At 37.9% G+C, this 18,669-nt stretch overlaps 1 protein-coding gene across 1 annotated transcript in view; it reads right to left on the bottom strand.

Moving 5' to 3' along the window:
- Positions 1–7,836, bottom strand: part of rab11fip4b (RAB11 family interacting protein 4 (class II) b) — a 47,411-nt gene extending 39,575 nt beyond the window's left edge. The window contains exon 1 of the mRNA XM_067373808.1: positions 7,577–7,836. The gene's annotated coding sequence lies outside the window, so the exon portion shown is untranslated. The remainder of the gene's footprint in view (positions 1–7,576) is intronic.
- Between the last annotated feature and the right edge of the window lie 10,833 nt (positions 7,837–18,669).

Raw genomic sequence — 18,669 nt, 5'->3', positions numbered from 1 at the left:
GCGGTTGTCTGTCATGTCAAACAACAAAACACAGCTTTAACAAAGATTAATCTATATTACATTAAATTTACACAGTGAACAGTTTCATTTTATATTTAATTATTACATTTCTGTACACGAAAATTAATACTACAGTTAGAACTCATATTTTATTTGTAACTTTATGTTGCATTTATCTATGCTTGTAGTTGGTATATAGTATTTGTCCTTTGGGGGGAGGGGGCTAGGGCAATCTCGCCTAGGGCAACCAAAGGGCTAGAGCCGGCCCTGGGTGCAACTAAAGGCAACTACAGAATCAATGGTGTACATCAGGGTCTCTAGACCCTTTTAGAGTGTGACGTCTCATGTTCGCCCTTGAACTGAAGAGCCCCAGGGCCCTGTTCTCATTTCCATCTTATAATCATAAGCTCTATTTAACTGCTCACTGCCTAGAAAATTTAGCAATCCTCACCAGGCTGCTTTACTAAAGGCACATTTGTGAATCAAAGCAAGTCAAATGTGTCAAATGTGCAATGACACTATAGTGCATACACTCTTTAATATCTTGGCTAGTTCATTAGTTTGCATGGTCATTATATCTGAAGAACTTATGAGGTTTTGTGTCAAAAGTTCAATTACACAAATGCACTGTAAAAAATGATTGTTGTTAATTTAGTTTTAGAATAACTGGATTGAACTCAAATACTGAAGGCGTCAAATAAATAAATAAATAGTAAAATAAAAGCCTTTCTCAGAAACGCAACAGACTCTGTACAAAACATGATTGGTATTGTTCCATGACAAAAGTAGACTGCTCAGGTGTTTTTGTCACATAAAGGGAGGAGAGGTTGCTATAGCTGAAGGATTTCTATGGAATGTTCTTATTTGTAAGCTGTAAGCCCAGAAACTCTTTGGACAATAATAAGTGACCTATGGGAGGTTTAGCATGATGTCACAGCTAAACTAGCTACATGCACTGCATCTTAAAGCTAAATGTCTAAATAAAGTCTTGCATAAGTTATTCAGCCATGATTAAAATATCTAGAGAATTATACTAGAAAAGTCAATATCTGCGTTATATAGACATATTTATGAAGATAGTTCTATATTGATTTAGTGTTCAGCCATGACACATTTAAATAACTCTCAAACTATGTTCTCTATTTTTCTAACGAGAACAATCAGACCACTGATTCAGGGCCTGTCCAGCTAAACGAGGAATAATTTTAGAAGACAAGGATAAAATTCACTAGTGGCATTGTGTGTGAACAGACAAGCTATTTAAATCCATGGGCTGTGCATAGACATTTTGAGGGGCAGGTGCTCAAGTGAAAAAAGGGCACCCCTCTAATAATTATTTATAATAAGTACATACTGTTGATCATCTTTTAATAAATTACACTATTTAACACACACTACAGGGCTGTTATACCAATTAAATGAAATCAGTAGGCCTATCAACAATATCCATTTACACTGTAATTACAGTTGCCTAAATAATGTTATGAGGTTATTCGATTAATGTTCTAAATATAACATTTTTAATAGAGAAATATGAAATATTGGGAAAAATGAAATAATTCTAGGCCTATAAGAAACTAAAACCACCGGTAGGTGGCAGCAAGTCGTAATAAGTGAATCATAGAATCATTCATTCAACTGATTTAATCATGAATGAAGCAAGTGCCCAATGAATACACTAATTCAATGTAAATTATTAATTTGGGGGGCATTTTTATTAATGTTGGTGCCATTTCCGACCTTGCGTAACGCTTACATCATGCCAGACTAGCTTTCTTGTTGTCAAGCTTAACTATTGGCTAAGTTAGCCTGGCTGTATTGAGATGTTTTAATAGTGGTTACCTGGACGTCACCAATAAAGGAAGGTCCGGGACTACGGTAGTCATTGATGCTGCTCGACTGCTCTGGGGTGCGTTTCCCATACAATGACGTAACTCACTGCTTCACTACCAAAGTACGATGCATCGTTGAACAAATCAACTAGCTAGTCACGACTGTTTACTAGTGATGGGCAGATCGAGGTTTTGACATCTACCGGCGAACCACTGAAATTTCGAACTGTTTTGAAACATTTCGAAACTATTATGACGTAATGAAGCCTCGTTTACTGAAGCTGCTTTGATACAATGCACATTGTAAAAAGCGCTATATAAATAAAGGTGACTTGACTTGACATCTACAAATGTATAGAACTGATCAGAGATCTGTAAAACCATAGGGTAAAGCCCATAGAGACTTATTCAATAGTTCTCAGTGAATCTGCATGATTTATGGGTTCACTTTATCATCGCCCTCTAACGGTGAACCATTGAAATTTCGAACTGTTTCGAAACATTTCAAAATAGTTATGATGTAATGAAGCCTCGTTTACTGAAATCACGTGACTTTGGCAGTTTGATACACACTCCGAATCACTAATTTGAAACAAAACATTCATAAAGCTTTGGTGTTTCCCGAAACAGTATTGTCGCAAACCTGTCATTCAGCCACGTTGGTTAATGATGTCACGCAGGTGGTGGTGTAATAACTTCTTTGAATTAATCTGTTTGAGATCAAATTAATGCTAGATTTTTTGCTATAAATTACAGACATGGCATCTAAGGGCTAAATCTCATTTTTCTGTTATTTTGCTTTATTTCCAGATTCAATCCTAGGCTCATTCATACGTAGCCTACTAGAGCACATACGCAAATGCGCACTCTTCAAAAACGGTGCTTAAAATCTTTTGGCAAACTAAAATATGTAAATGACATTTGGATAGAGCTTGGATGTTGGCGTCACTCAGTCTAAACTCCGCCATTTTGGCAGGCCATCAGGAGAGTGCTAGAGAGGCTGTAGCATTGGTATCGATAGTGGTCGAACAATAATTTAAAGGTGCCCTAGAACGTTCTTTCACAAGATGTAATATAAGTCTAAGGTGTCCCCTGAATGTGTCTGTGAAGTTTCTGCTCAAAATACCCCATAGATTTTTTTTTAATTCATTTTTTTAACTGCCTATTTTGGGGCATCATAAAATATGCGCCGATTCAGGCTGCGGCCCCTTTAAATCTTGCACTCCCTGCCCCCCGAGCTCTCGACTATAATTCAGTGCATAAACAAAGTTCACACAGCTAATATAACCCTCAAATGGATCTTTACAAGATGTTCGTCATGCATGCTGCATGCATGCTTCGGATCATGAGAGTATAGTATTTATTTGGATGTTTACATTTGATTCTGAATGAGCTTGAAAGTGCTCCGTGGCTAAAGCTAACATTACACACTGTTGGAGAGATTTATAAAGAATGAAGATGTGTTTATGCATTATACAGACTGCAAGTGTTTAAAAATGAAAACAGCGACTGCTCTTGTCTCCGTGAATACAGTAATAAATGATGGTAACTTTAACTACATTTAACAGTACATTAGCAACATGCTAATGAAACATTTATAAAGACAATTTACAAATATCACTAAAAATATCATGTAATCATGGATCATGTCAGTTATTATCACTCCATCTGCCATTTTTCGCTATTGTTCTTGCTTGCTTTCCTAGCCTGATGATTCAGCTGTGCACAGATCCAGACGTTAATACTGCCTGCCCTTGTCTAATGCCTTGAACATGGGCTGGCATATGCAAATATTGGGGGCGTACATATTAATGATCCCGACTGTTACGTAACAGTCGACATTATGTTGAGATTCGCCTGTTCTTCGGAGGTCTTTTAAACAAATGAGATTTACAAAAGAAGGAGGAAACAATGGTGTTTGAGACGCATTGTATGTCATTTCCATGTACTGAACTCTTGTTATTCCACTATGCCAAGGTAAATTAAATTTTTGATTCTAGGGCACCTTTAAAACCAGACATGTTTAGACCTTACAATCCTTACTGTTTCAACATGGTGGACAGCTGCTGTTTTATCTCCGTATTCCTATAAGTTTTGTATAAGGGTTATGTTTAATAGTAACCCTAAAATTATATGAAAGAGTTTAAAATGTGTTAAATAACTGGACTGATATACTGTTATAATTCTTATATAGCCTAACTTAACATTACACATTCAACAGGTCACAATTGTGGCTGAACATAAAACACAATTTTTCACACACATTTCCATAAAAAATTTCAAAAAATAATTATTGATTATTTCAAGGGGCAACTAATGACACCTCATTTGGATATTTTCATGTTTGGGGAAAATTTGGGATTACATGGGTTAAGATTTCATTTCATTTATGATGTCTACTGTACTCATGGTGATATAGCTATGCTGGCTACCTACAAAAGATAGCTAGGACAGATTAAGTTACCTAACAACACAGTTGACTTACCCTTCCAATGACAACGAAACTCCAAAGTTGAATATTCATCACAAAATTAGATTGTCCATTTGTACCCCTCTTTTAAAGCTTTTAAAGTGTCTCCGAAGTAGAATGAGGGAAAGTTGATGAGGTAGTTGTACATATCAGGATACTGCAGGTCAGGAAAGCTATCCGTTACTTTATCGATACACGTTAAAAGCACCCCGGTGGGCATTATAGGGATCTGTTATGTTTAATCTATTATGTTTTGCTATGTACATGTCTATGCTTTTTTTAATTAAAGTGCGCAGTGAACTCCGTTGCCTTGAAAATGATGCTGGCGCCATTTGGGCCTAATGGCCCAAATTCGTGGCCTAATGGATAGAGAGTCGGACTTGTAACCCAGAGGTCATAGGTTCGAGTCTCAGGTCTGGCAGGGATTGTCGGTGAGGGGAGTGAATGTCCAGCGCTCTCCCCACCCTCAATACCACGACTGAGGTGAGACCATTGAGCAAGGCACCGTACCCCCAACTGCTCCCCGGGCGCCCCAGCAATGGCTGCCCACTGCTCCGGGTGTGTGTTTACGGTGTGTGTGTGTGCACTTGGATGGGTTAAATGCAGAGCACAAATTCCGAGTATGGGTCACCATACTTGGCCACATGTCACTTCACACTTCATTTCATATTCGCATGGTGGTGTAAACAGAATGGGTCACGTGTTAATTAAAAACAAGAAAACATGCTTCTAACCACAGCTCGAGAGCTGTGTTGTTCCAACCACACAAGTTTGTGAATGTTTGTTTGAACTATGGTTTCTTGAAACACCAAATCGTTGAACTATGTTAGTAACAATGGAACTTGCGATGTTAGTTGGCTAACAATGGCTAATGGCTAACAATGGCATTGGCTAACAGTGGCTGGCTAACACACTGTGACAAGGGATATCATCAGCGGTCTCGCAAAATTATTAAGAATAAGTTTTCGGGCACACGCCGCTGAAATTTAAAATTGAAAATTAATGCCACGAGCCACATTTAAACAAAAGCTAAATCATAAAAAATGCCTTACAAAAAGGGCATTTGTCAAAGGGTAGGTGCTTGAGCACCACTTGGGGTCTACCTGTGCACGTGCCAACTTTCTAATATTGCTGGATGTACATCTTGACTAAACGGCCCATCTCATGGTATTTTACAAACTTAAAATCTAGAATTAGCACAGTTCTTATAACTGAAGAGAAATGTGTATTTCCTGTGTAATAATGATTACAGTCAGTGTAATGTATCATACTGATTCACATTTCTCACTCATCTGAGGAGACATTTTCCCTCCTACACACACACCAAGGAAAAAAACAAAAAGATCCGTCAAGGCCGAGCTGATGCACAGGAACCAATGAGTCACCATCCTGAGATGCACTGCAGTTTTTGCAACCCAAAGAAATACACTACATGCCCAAACCATGGTATTGCCAATAGCAAAAACTCCCTGCCAAGACTGATTCACTTATCAAATGAATAATTCTCAGTGCAATTTAATGGACAGGCAAAAAATTAATAATCATAAACCTGTTTCTGTGTAATGCTATATATAAGCTATATCTGTATATGTGTGGATTGCGCCTGGCTGCTGTACAGGGTTTTTTTTTTTTTTTTTTTAACCCATATCCAGTTAACAAATATATAATCTGTCTTTGTTTAGAGAGAGAGATTGCATTACCAGACCTCATCGCTCTGCTGTGCATCGAAACCTGCACTGTGCTTAAGCAGTAACTCAAGCCGAGGGGTTTTGTGTGTGAGATACCCTGACACAGAGATTCAGAAAAGACTTGAGAGGCTTTCAAGAGTACTTCTGATAAATATCAAAGCTAAATTTCTCTAGGAAGCTGTTCAGAATGTAATACACATAAAATAAATGTAGGTGTTCTAAATAAATTTCTAAACAAAAAAAAAGAAAAGAAAAGAAAAAAAGTAACAATTGATTAATGGTCGATGGAAAAATCAATTCTGACAGCATTCCAGAGGTTTTTATGCAGGCTGGTGTGTCAGTATTTTTATACAATACATTAAGTGTGTGAAACACAAGTGGGTAATTGAATTCAACTATGCACTGGTCCTCTTGTGTCTATATTTAGCAGAGCCAAACTAATTGCAAAGAGAGAGAGAAAAGGAGAGACTGTTTACGGGGGGCGGGGGGGAAGACAGGTGATATAACAAATGTCAGCAAGATGATAGATAGGAACAGCAGTGCAAGCAATAGTTGAAATACATTTACACACACTTCCATTTACAGTTTATTTTTAAAAATCCTTTTTTAAAAGTTCAGTATAAAAAAAAAAAAAAAAAAAAAAAAATGCAGTATGATAAAGTTATCCAAAATCAGTGTAATGGTGATCTTTCTCAAAAAATGTGTCTATGCTTTCAGCAACAGCTGCCTGCGGCCTTTAAAATCTTATTTCAAACTAGACAACTACAATTCTAAGGAAATTCTGAGGAGATTCTAGTTTTCAGTTACAGACCAAATATTTAGCAACTGACACGCATATTCAATGATACTCAAATCTAAAATACTCAACAATTAACCCAGAACACATTTTAAATGATCTTTAATTGCTCAAGCTGGTCTAGTTACCTGGTGAGGTGCATTTCATCTTCATGATTAACACTTACAGTACATTTGTCACCATAGACAAGATTGTTACATAATAATAATGAGTATATTTTACAAATTTTCTTAGCAGTCTAACTTTTACCTGGTTTTAAAACTATGGAAATTATTGAATATGCTAGTGGCACTCTAATATGAACCACTTTCTTCCTCCTTTTTTCTTAAAGTAAATGTATGTTTTGTTAAAAGGACAATGAAGTGACAAGGTCACAAATTTAACCTTACAATTTAACCTATAATTTAACCTACATTTCAATTATGTCTGCTACTATAAATCTCTTTTAGGTTTATGAACACACAAGCTGCCAGCTGCTCTCAATTAACAATTAATCTCATTATCATCTGACTGCAGGGCAATCAGACAGTTTAATAATGAGAGAAAGAGAGGTACAACAGAGAACTGTTTGGAAACCAACAAAAGACATAGTCCAGACATATTAGTGTGAGAAAATGAGGTTGATGGGAAACAAGTGAAACGGAGTATAAGAAGTAACACAAATGAGAAATGAACAGGTAAATGTAAACCTTGAGAGAGCAAAACAAAACATGAAACCCTTCACATAGATTTCTTATATTCAAAGTCCATTCCTTCCCCTGCCAAACACAATAAAAAGAGCTCCTTTTACCCTGTCTCTCAGAGCTGAGGGACCATGATCTCCTTCACTCCAACTGTCCACTGTTGTCATCCAACTAAAAAATCCAACAGGTGAGGCCTCATCCACTGGTAAGCTTCTGTATCAAAATCCGTAATCCACAGCCAAGGAAGAGAGAGAGAATCCTTATCCTGACTATTTTCATCTGCTCACTTCTTGAATGAATCTATTTGTTTCTGAAACTTGTGAAAACACACCACACAGCTTGTTTGACCACACACCCTCCCTCTACACACTCGCAGAAGCTCTGACAGCAGTTGTGGGTTTCCAGCCGCTCCTACTCTCTCCTTCTCAATCTCTTTGGCTGTTGCCAGGCAACCGGGTTCAGGGGAGGTCCTGTGGGTGGAGCTGAAAAAGCTGCACACTAGCTCCTGCCTAAAGCATTTGCATATGCAGGTACACCTAATCACTGTAGCAACAGAAAGTGCATTAGTTTGGAAAGTTGAGAGGCTTAGGGATTTAAAACATTAAAAAACTCAAATCAAGAATGAATCATTTCCAATCACGTTTTAAAATGAAAAATAAATAAATAAAGACATGAAAATAAAACAAATTATTTGTAATTCCACAATACAAAGGGAAGTTGGAGGAGACAATGTTAATTGCAACACAGTACACACAAAAGCACCAAACGTCACAATTTCACTTCCTTCTTTGCAAGACCAGTTTGTATTGTGTGTGTGTTTGAGTATGATTCATTGTGAAACTGGATTTGTGTGTGTGGTTGTATTGCACTATTGCAGAATTGGAAAGTTTTAAAAAAGCCCTTTAACATTTGCAACAGTCTCTCTGATGCGAAACCTACCCTTTAAACTGTAACATCTGCTTTGAAATCTAGTTGAGAAACAAATTAGATATATATATATATACAGTGCTCAGCGTAAATGATTACACCCCCTTTGAAAAGTAACATTTTAAACAATATCTCAATGACCACAAAAACAATTTCCAAAATGTTGACAAAACAAGTTTTATATAACATCTGTTTAACTTATAACATGAGAGTAAGGTTAATAATATAACTTAGATTACACATTTTTCAGTTTTTTCACTTTTCAGTACACCACACTGAAAGTCTCTGGAGCAAGAACTTGAAGCTAAATTTTAGACTACAAATGTCTAATTTAACAAGAATTCAACCACAGGTGAGTCTAATTCTTCATTACACAGTTAACTATAAAATGACCTTCTGATGATAAGGGTTGAAGAAAATCAGTATGCAAGTTCACTGCAGTAATCTAAAGAAGTAGAAAGCCAAACTGGGGTGACTATTTCTCGTGACACAATACGGCGTACACATGGGTGCCGTCCACGAAAGAAGCCTCTCCTAAAGCCCAGGCACAAAAAAGCCTGCCTAGAGTTTGCCAGGGCCCATGCTGACAAAGATGAAGACTACTGGGAATCTATACTCTGGAGTGATGAGACCAAGGTAAATGTTTTTGGAACTGATGGCTTCAAAACTGTATGGAGTTGCAAAGGTGAAGAATACAAAGAAAATTGCATGGTGCCTACAGTGAAACATGGTGGTGGCAGTGTCCTTATGCGGGGCTGCATGAGTGCTGCTGGTATCGGGGAGCTGCATTTCATTGACGGCATCTGTGCCCTTGGTTGTCATACACTTTTTGAACATGACAATGATCCTAAACACACATCTAAGGCCACTGTTGGATTTCTGAAGAAGAAAAGGGTGCAAGTGATTCAGTGGCTCCTGATCTGAACTAGGGCTGCACGATTAATCGCATGAGATTGTCATGCGTGTCTCATCAGTTAAGCCGGTTCTGTGATTAGCGGTAAATGTCCATCACCTGCTTTCAAATGGAGTGGCACTTAATATACAGGGGTGCGTTTCCCAAAGCGAACTATGGTCGCAAGTTCCGTCGTTACCAATAGAGTTCAATGGGACTAACGACCATGGTTCACTAACAATGCTTTCGGGAAACTCACGGACAAGCTACGTAATATCGTGTTCATAATCGAAGGCGATTCATCTGCGATTATGAATGCGATATTGCGTAGCTTGTCCACGAACTACGGCTCTGTATATTAAGTGCCGCTCCATTTGAAAGCAGGTGATGGACCTTTACCGCTAATCACAGAACCGGCTTTACTGATGAGACACGCATGACAATCGCATGCGATTAATCGTGCAGCCCTAATCTGAATTATATTGAACACCTATGGAGAATTCTGAAGAGACAAGTTGAGCATCACTCTCCATCCAGCATCCAGTCTCTAAAAGAGGTCATTCTTGAAGAATGGAGTAAGATAGATGTTGCAAAATGTCGCCAACTTGTTCATCCATGCCTAGAAGACTTAGTGCTGTCATTAAATCATGGAGGCCATACAAAGTACTAGATGTAGTAGTTTTTGTTGTGAGTTGTACTCATTTTTGCATCACCCTAATCTGAGTAAAACTGAAAAATGTGTAATCTAAGTTATATTATTAACCTTTCATGTTATAAGTTAAACAGATGTTATACTAAAATTAGTCTTGTCAACATTTTGGAAATTGTTTTGTGTTCACTGAGATATTGTTCAAAATGTTACTTTTCAAAGGGGGGTGTACTCATTTATGCTGAGCACTGTATATATATTCCTTTAACTGTTCTGTTTCCTCCCACCCTGATCATTCTAACAAATTACCTGTGATTTCTAAAGCCTAACACTTCATCTTCTGACCGTTTTTATTATCAAAGTTCCTGTATGTCTCCTCATATCATGTTTCTCATTGTGTGTTTAGCATTAGCTCAGGTAAATTTTCACTATCCACACCTGTCTCCAGTTTCCCACTTCACGTCACATTGATACAAGTGACCCCAAAACATACAAAAACACAGCCAGCTCTTTCAGCCAAACCTCTTGAGGGAGTTTCAAAACAAACCCACAACTACTTTTACGGCTCTCATTTGGATTTTTGTATCTTGTTTCTTCTGGTATTTGTCAGAGGAACAAAATAGATGGTGTTAATTTTCTTCCTCTCTGACCTTGGATTTTATCTTGCACATTTTAGCTTCTTAATTAGAAAAAGATTTAGAGAAGATAGAAAAAGTTTGAGGAAAAAAAGAGAACTAGAGAGATGGTGACAGGGAGAAATGAGAAAAAAGGGGTCCTTGAGGGTGGGGGGTGGAGATGAAAGCTAATTATGTGGAAAGGAATGTTCTCTCATGGGCTCTCTCTCAGAAAGAGTTTGGCCATAGGTCGACCAATGACTGCAAGCTATTTGTTTAAATGCAATTTGTTAAAGCTTCGTGCTCCTTTCCTTGTAAAGGGCATCAGTGATTCTATTTAGACTCTGCAGGCCAGAGTATAACTCACATGGACAGACTGAATAAAAGCCTTCAAAATGGCTTTAGAATACATTTCCTTTTTTTAATCAAACAAGAAGTGTGTAGTTCTCAATTGTTTTGAATGAATGTGTGGGCTTGAGATATATTACTGTCCATTGTAAACAAGCTGGACGTGACATTCATTCAACAGTTGACAGTGATTCAAGATTTAACGATCCAAACTTGCGAACGTTTGTTTTTTACTTAAAGATTTAAGATTCCGGCATCAATATTTGAACAATGTTTTACAATAAAAAAATGTTACAGTAATAGTAATGTATTAATTTATGTCAGGAGTGCACATCAATCATGCTAAATCTAACTGATATTTATATTGACATAAAAAGAATACAGACCTATTCAGTTAGGCCTGCTTCCATTTATTTGCGATCACAAGCAGGGCCGGCTCTAGCCCTTTGGTTGCCCTAGGCGAGATTGCCCTAGCCCCCCTCCCCCCAAAGGACAAATACTATATACCAACTACAAGCATAGATAAATGCAACATAAAGTTACAAATAAAATATGAGTTCTAACTGTAGTATTAATTTTCGTGTACAGAAATGTAATAATTAAATATAAAATGAAACTGTTCACTGTGTAAATTTAATGTAATATAGATTAATCTTTGTTAAAGCTGTGTTTTGTTGTTTGACATGACAGACAACCGCAGGAATTTCTAGGTTGCTGTCACTTTAAGAGTAAGACTCCATGCACGCGCACATCCAATATACACATCCGATTCCGAATTCTCACCTCGTTCAATTAAGACATAACCGAATGTGTTTTCGAGAATACTTTATTATTTTATTATTTTGACTGACATAACCATGTCCATGTGACCATCCAAGTGCATTGAGGACGCGAGCTCTGCAGCATTTTTTGGGTTTTTTAGAGAATTAGGCATATCTGAATTTAAAAGAACACCCTAGCCACATACATTGCAGTAAATTGATAAAAATGGTCTCATTTTACAGAAAACCCTCTATATTTTAACACAGTGGTGGAATATTGTATATATTTTATTGTATTTTTTCAATTACGTTTTATTTTGAGAGTCTGTAGTATAGGATCTGTTTGGTCCATGTCCCTGCAGGAAGTTTCTTTTGATTCCACTAGTTGACAGTAAACATGGGAAAAAAGAATCTACTTGATATCTCCTTCTGAACAAAAGTTATTGAGATTTAACTGAAAGGAGGTGTTGGCGCCTCCATGTGAACTTATACGGTCTTGTTTCTGAAAGAATTGGGCATACCTGAATTAAAAAGAGTGCCCTACTCGTATACGTTGGACTAAAAGGATACAAATGGTCTCATTTTAAAGAAAACCCTCATAGTTTTAACACAGTGGTGGAATGTTGCATTTATTTTATTGTATTTATTCACAATTTTATGATAAACAAATAAAAAAAAATGATTTTTATTTATTTTTCAAATCAATATTTGATTTAAGAGTCTGTAATTTATGATCTGTTTTGTCTATTCCCCTTTAGAATATTTATTTTTATTCCACTGGATATCAGTAAACAGGGGAAAAAAGAATCTACTTGATATCTCCTTCTGAACAAAAATTATTGAGATTTAACTGAAAGGAGGCACTGGCGCCTCCATGTGTACTTGTACTGAAAAAATTGGGAATACCTGAATTAAAAAGAGTGCCCTACTCATATATGTTAGAGTAAATGGATAAAATTGGTCTCATTTTACAGAAAATCACCTACATTTTAACAAGTCAGTGGAATAATTTGTATTTTTTATTGTATTTGTTCACAATTTTATGATAGAGATGGAAGTGGGAGGTGTGCTGGAGGCCAAAAACTCCCTTCTAGGTGCCTGGCTGACTTCTTAGCTACTATCCATCCTTCATCACTCAGTCTAGTCTGAAAAACAAAACAAATTTGTAAATTCACATTGAAATCCTGAAGTGCATGCTAAAATAATGATACATGTGCACAAATGCATGCTAAAATAATTAAACATATGCACAAAGGTAATTCATATATACACATAACAGATGCACAAATGCAATTCACTTATGCACATAACATTCACAAAGGCAATTCGCATAACCACAAAACAGATACACAAATACAAGTGCGTGCAAAAAAAAAAAAAAAAAATGAGCACAACCAATGCACAAATGCAAGCAATTATTAAAATATGCACGAAACAGAAACGGTTATATAAACTGCAATTCGCGTGCAGATGAAACATGTATAAAAGCGCACAAGGCAATGCACTCCTAAATGCAACCGATGCACAAATGCGTTAAATACAAATATGCATGGAAAAAAACAAACATGCATGCAACAGTACAAATATGCATGCAACACACGATATGAAATGCACAAAGACAACGCTTATGTGTAACGTTACTTACTGAGGATGAGTATCTTCTCCCACGCAGCTTTTCTGACCGCATCAAAGCTAGTGTTGCTGAAATTTTCAGTCACTCGACAGACGATCAAGCTCCTCCAAAACCGAATTCAAACCAAAAACACCTTTTGTGAAGCCATTGCGCAAAGACAAAGTGTTCTAACCAGTTTTTACGCAATAATACAGGGGAAAACACTGTCAGTTCTCTCCAACTAGCTTTCTAGCTGAACAGGACGTCCTCAGGAAGACACGCTCAGTGGTCCCGCCTCCTCAACTTTACAAGCGCATATCTTAGCCAATGAATGGGCTAGGAAAGTGATCGACATGTCTATGGAGAGCTAAGAGAGCTAGCTTTATGATGGTAGGACGAAATCCGCGATGACGTCATCAAAAAATCGCCGCTAACAAAGATCATTGATCAGAGTAATAAACGTTTTTGGCTGCATCCCATGTTTAGATCTGTACTTCTGAGACATATTACAGTGTCGTTTGGCCATACATGCTCATAGACAGGTGAAAATAGTCTCATTTTAAAGAAAACAACCTAAAGAACGAGCTGATATAGCATGTGAGGCTAGTAGCAACACGAGGAAGTAGTGATCGGAGCAGGAATATGATTCATGTATTGGCTTGTTCAAAGGAGTCATTTTTATCTTAATGATTCTTTTGATAATTTCGATACGAAAACATATTGGATTGGTGAAATAAACTATGCAATGATATTCTGGAGAGTGAGAGCTTTCATTTGATATATGACTTGTCTATGTTTGGTGAGTCTGTCTGATAAAAATATTAAATTGAATATTATGAACATGATTTTTTCAAGGGGGGGTCGTTGCGGGGGGGGGGGGGGTTGAATTTAGACATTATTATGTTCTTTAGTGTAATACAAATGCAAAAGTGACTGGATTAGCAAGAAAGCTAAGGTTCTAAGCTTTTAAAAGATACCCTGTTTTGTGCTCCATAATTTATAGATTTTTGCAAATAATTATGATGATGCAATATTGGACCCACCGGTGGGTCAGGCTTAGGCTGCAGAGCTGAAGAGGCTAACTGTGTGTTCACACCGCCGGCGGCGAGAGCGTCAAAGTGACGCTAGTCATTCATTTTCAATGAGAGCCGGCGGCGAGCTCCGGCGAGAGCGGCGCGGCGCGTCTTGGACGGTGAGAGCGGCGAGGAGAGTTGAAATCAGGTTAACTTTATGGTAATGAGCTATGACCAATTAGAATGTAGAGGTCCTCGCTTGAGAGGCTTCCGATTGGTTGACGCGACTTGTCACTTACTTTGGCTCTGCTTTGACCCTCCCGTCGGCGGCGGTTTGAACGAACAGCACAGCGTTGTTGGCAGGGCGGCCAAGGCGAATGTTGACGCTCTCGCCGCCGGCGGTGAGAACGCACGGTAAGAGCTATCTGGAACGCGCCTCTCTCTCTCTTTCTAGCTCTCTGTGCGCGCGAGCCTTGTGTGCGCGTCTGCGCGTACCGATAACACCTGCGTGCGATACCGAATTAAATCCTCTTTTTCCTCTTCTAGCGCTGGAATAGTTTTATATGTGTGAAATAGCAAAACAAAACACGTTCAAATTATAACCTGTTCACTCTATTGCGGTGAAACTTGCAAATGATCCGTGAATCACATGCGTCCAGAACCGGGGCTTGATCCGAACGGATCACGGATCAACAACAATCCGTTTAACCGCTAGTTCAAGGTGATGATGCACAATACTAAGCACATTTATTTCATTTAACACCTTAATGGCTGAGATGAGAAGATTTACCTCTATACTCGGTTTTCCTTTTATCTTTTTCCGTTTTCGTCCCTGTGCACCGGAGGGTTTATTAGACCGCTTCATTTTCTTCATCAACTGCGCACCTAACGTAACGTAACGGCGACCCTAGAGGGCGCCCGCGCCCCCAACATATTTGTCGCCCTAGGCAACCGCCGGCCCTGATCACAAGAATGCAAAAACAATTCCATTAAGGCTTTTAAATCTAAAGGCTTACACGTTTAGAAATATATTGATAACATACCCTATGTTTACATCACTTTTCTGAGACTTTCTATTGATTTTCCTCTAAATTATGCGATGATTTATATCCGAGGATGTTTGCGCGATATCTCCGTCTATTTATCCTGATCCTTTCAGCCAGAGCAACAGAGGGAGCTCATGAGAAGACAACAAGAGTTATGAGTTATACGAGTTAACCGAGTGTGTGAATCTGTGAAATATGCATTTGTCAGGAATCAACAGGCACAGGGAAGAGACAGATAAAACATTAAACCAAATAAATACACGATTATAATCACATAAGAACTGTCTTCATTCCTCTAGCAGTCTGATATTTTCAATAAGTGTATTATCGCAGTGGTTAACATAAGTAGCCTTTAGCATCGCATACAGTGGAAACGCGACTGGCTCTGGCACGCTTTGGTGATAGCATCAGTGACGGGAAGTACAGACAGCGGGTTGTTCATGTATTGCAGGGTCAGGATGCTCTAGTCTTTTAAAGACTCTTAAAAGCTTGCTTCGCTTCGTATATTTAGTTTAACAGCTGTGCAGCTAAACTGCTCATATTTTCTGATGCTTAAATTGTGTTTTAAATTATGAATTGGTAACGCCTTTGGTCTGAATCCACTTGCATTTGTTTGAACTACTTTCTCACTGAATCACCTGAAGCAATTTCTCAGTAAAACAGACAGTTTTGAGAGAACAAGCATCCGTTTTCCTCTGTGAACACGCGCTAAATGGATGTTTGACAATGTCATTGCTTTTTGGAGTTTTCAGATTTAAAAAAAACATTCAGATGAAATCCTGCAGGCGCCTGTGCCTTCACCATAGGCTACATGAAATAAATGCACATCCTTGAATGAGCGTGGATTTCCAGCGTATTTACTTGAACTTATCAGGTAGGCTAATATCTATGGTTTGATCCATTCCAGAGGTGGCCAGAATCAGAATTTATAATGGACTGAATAGGTCTCTCAGAACTTGGCGTGCAAGGACACACTGACTGACATATGCACATGAATCACGGTCACATGCTCAGAGCAATATTGTTTTAGCTATGTTTTATAGTATTAAAATATTTCTAAGGACAAAAATGTTAACTTTATTGGCTTTACTTCAAATAGCTGTCACTTTACTTTGGCTCGAGCCCACACTTGGCACAGCCCTTGCAACAGTTCTGTCATTAATTAAAATGAATTAATATGATTATCCCTTTGCATGCATTGAATGCATTATCAAACAGCTAATAATGTGTTGCTAATGTTACACAAACCATCTTCCTGTTCTTCATATCAGAGTCAGACAGCTGCCTTCTAACAATCAGTATCCTTACAAACGCTTTGAACAACTCAGAACGTCAGTGGAGAAAGGCATATAGTTCATCATAACATCGTAACAAACTCGCTATATTACTAAATCTACACAATTTTTCATATCAACAGAAAATATACCGGGATAACCTGGCTTCTCTCGAGTCTTTCCTGCTTCAGAGCAGTCATATTTAATGATATGCTAAAGCCTGCCTGCACATTGTTGTGATTGGTTACAAGGTAGTCTGTGATGTCACAAACACCCACGATTTCAAACCGTGGATTGTCTTTGGTTTACTGCAGTTTCAAACATAAAATACTTAGCAATGGTGCTGACTTATGAATTTGCACATGGCTTGTCTTAAAGCATATTAAAATCACTACATAGACATATAAACAACATTAAAAACTTGATTTTCACCACAGGAAATACTGTACTTTCTCATGAACAGACTTTAATAAACAAAGAGATAAAAAAAGAGAACGAATGGAGCCAGAAGATGTGAAGGAATAACCTGCTAAACAAGATTTGTTTTGGCAGAGCGGTAGTTGTTTAATACAGAACTGTAGGTGTTTAGCCAGTGGATTTGCATGCATGCTAATGAACTTGACTGGGGACAGAATACACAAAAAAGTCCTTCCTCCATCTAGGTAATGACTATCAGAAGAGGTCAGTCATATACATAGTTAATACTTATTATGCTAAAAGAAACAAACAAACAAACGACAACAAAAAAACATGTGCAAACATGCACACAGAGAAACTGAGAACATACAAACAATCATTTTTATAAGATCAAGCATGATCACACAGACCTTAATAAAAGGCAAACCTGAGACACTGTAAGTCTGATAACCAAAAGTGTAGGTTTCACCCAATCAATTTGCCATGCTTGAAGATTTCTTATGATGAAGAAACATCTATCACCATATAAAATGCTTTTCAGGACTGTGCCAGTAATGCTGCTTCACTCCACCATATTCCAGCCAGAAAACTGTCAGAACTGGCAAACTGCTGAGGTCATCAGATTGGTCAATGTCTTTTGATTTCCAAGACTCCCTCCTGCCTGCACATGCAGACCCCCTGCGGTTTGCAAGCTCTAAGTCAGTTTGAATTCCAGCGGATTTACCCCCATGAACAAATATTCTTCACAGGAGGTCTACACAAAAGAATTCAATAAAGCCTCAGCTGTTCCCAATACCCCTGCATAGCATTCAACCAAAACTAAGCAAATTAAATGGAATTACATTTAATGAGATCTATAAGTAGTTCAGTAAAAGCTGGTGTGTTCAAAATAATTCCAATGGAAATCAGTTGATTTTTTTGTCCCCAGCATGACATCTTGATGTCTGGTAGATTACTAATAAGCCTTCCACTCCATTTTTAGAACATAGAAAAGCTAACAATGTGGCTAGAAGTAAAGCTTGCTGAACTGAGCTGCTAGTAGAAAAATCCCCTCAGCACATAAGCAGCTACATGCCGACCTGGGAGTCACAGAAAGGATAAAGGAATCAGTCTTAGGCAGAAAGACAAGTCAGGCAAAAAGCAGAAAACGCTGATGTGGAACTCTTCATAAAAATGTCTCTTACTTAAAGGTTGGTTTGGTCATACATGATATTTCATTTTAATGTTAAGTAAACACCAAAGAGAATACAAAAGGTTTTTGTTAAAAGTCCTATTGAGTTCTGATTATCAACTACTGCAACAGACAAAAAAAAAAAAAAAAGACAACTCTCATAACTCTATTAATGGAGGCAAGTTATTAAGAGCTGTGTATGTAAACCTCACTCCCCTAGCCTCAAGAGGCACACTAGCAACTGATGCTAGAGGCAGCTTCCTTGTTAGTGTGCGATTGCTCGATTGCTCCTGTCTGTCTCTCTGCCTTGCTGCTCAGTGTTTTGTATTTCTGTATAGCTTTGTTTTCTCTTACTTTTATTGAATCTCGTACTTTTTGTTGCTTATATTATCATTACTTTATGTATATACTATTGCCCACCACATTAATCTGACGTCGCCAGCTTGTAATCTTTGAATCTAAATCGCTGTTACAAC

The sequence above is a fragment of the Chanodichthys erythropterus genome, chromosome 21 (assembly GCF_024489055.1).
Source record: "Chanodichthys erythropterus isolate Z2021 chromosome 21, ASM2448905v1, whole genome shotgun sequence".
Taxonomy (NCBI): domain Eukaryota; kingdom Metazoa; phylum Chordata; class Actinopteri; order Cypriniformes; family Xenocyprididae; genus Chanodichthys; species Chanodichthys erythropterus.
Note: the sequence above shows the minus strand (reverse complement) of the source record. Positions and strands in the feature narration are given on the sequence as shown.